We start from the raw sequence: 1,496 nt of genomic DNA on the forward strand, positions 1-1,496 counted from the left end.
CAGGAGGCAGCCAATCAATGATTCTCTCTCATTGATGTTTCTATCTCTATCCTTCTCCCTTCCTCTTTGAAATCAATAAATATATATAAAAATAAAATTAAATAAAAATAGTGAATTACTGAATCAATTTCTAAAAAAAAAAAAAAATAAGAACAATGAAGAATGTCCATTATCACTTTTTTTCCCCCAAAATTTTCTGGAGGTTCTAGCTAATGCTTAAGAAATGAAAATAATCAGTTAAACACTGAGAGTAAAAAAGAAACTTATCTCTCTTTGCAGATTTAAAAAATTTTATACCTAGAAAACTCAGATATTTTATTTGGGATTGCTCTTAAATCTTATCCTTTGGTAGTTAATGTAGTCCTGTGTCTCTTGTGTGGTTGTAACCAGGAAGTCAAAAACTTCATGCTAACGGTGGCAGAGCAGGAAGGTTGAAGGAGCATGGTTCCTCAAGATCCTTGAACAGTTGTTCCAGCCGTGGAGTCCAACTTCCCCACTTCTTATACGCATCAAATACATGATTCCCTTCCTTAGCCAACTGTTAAACTTCCCATTATTTATAGCCAAATTTAATCCATCAGACACAGACCTTTTCTACTTTGTTTCCCTTTATTTCTAGAGCCAGACGCATGCTGACACTGATAGGCAGGTGATAACTATATGCTGGATAAATAGATTATTTTTTTTCCCATTCAGTGAACCTTTTCAATGTCAGACTCAAGTTTTTCATGAACTCAGAGAAATGTGTGTATTTTTTAAAAATTATTTAAATTTTACATCCTCATGTAATAACTGAATTTTCACCTCATGGAATAACTTATTTACAGGTAAGGGCTCAGATCTGTCTTCCAAATCACTTAGGTTTCCTTTCATGATTTCCATTTACTTTTTTCAGCATTGTGAGGTATTTCTTCCAATTAATATTTTAAAGTCTACAAATTTGCTTCTCGATACCCTCAGAGGCAACCACTTTCAACTGATTATTTTGCTTTACAGCCCCATATCCTGAAATAACATGCTTCTGTGGTTATTTCTTGGTTAGCTTTTGATATTATGTTTGATATTATACAGAGTCCGAGGATTTAACTCTCTTTTACAACCCTGACCATGCATAAACACCCATTTCCTCATATAGAAATATAAACTTGGTTAGTTCAATATTCAGGATTTATAGTATTACTAGAGGCCCGGTGCATGAAATTTGTGCACAGCAGCAGGGGGGTCCCCTCAGCCCAGCCTGCACCCTCTCTAATCCAGGACCCCTTGGGGGATGTCTGACTGGGGATCAGGCCTAAACCGGCAGTTGAACATCCCTCTCACAATCTGGGACCCCTGGCTCCTAACTGCTCACCTGCCTGCCTGTCTGATTGCCCCTAACTGCCCCCACTGCCAGCCTGATCACTCCTAACCACCTCTGCCTGCCGGCCTGATCGCCACTAACTGCCTCCCCTGCTGGCCTGGTTGCCCCCAACTTCCCCCCCCCCTGCTGCTGGCCT

The sequence above is a fragment of the Myotis brandtii genome, unplaced genomic scaffold (assembly GCF_000412655.1).
Source record: "Myotis brandtii unplaced genomic scaffold, ASM41265v1 scaffold266, whole genome shotgun sequence".
Classification (NCBI taxonomy): Eukaryota; Metazoa; Chordata; class Mammalia; order Chiroptera; family Vespertilionidae; genus Myotis; species Myotis brandtii.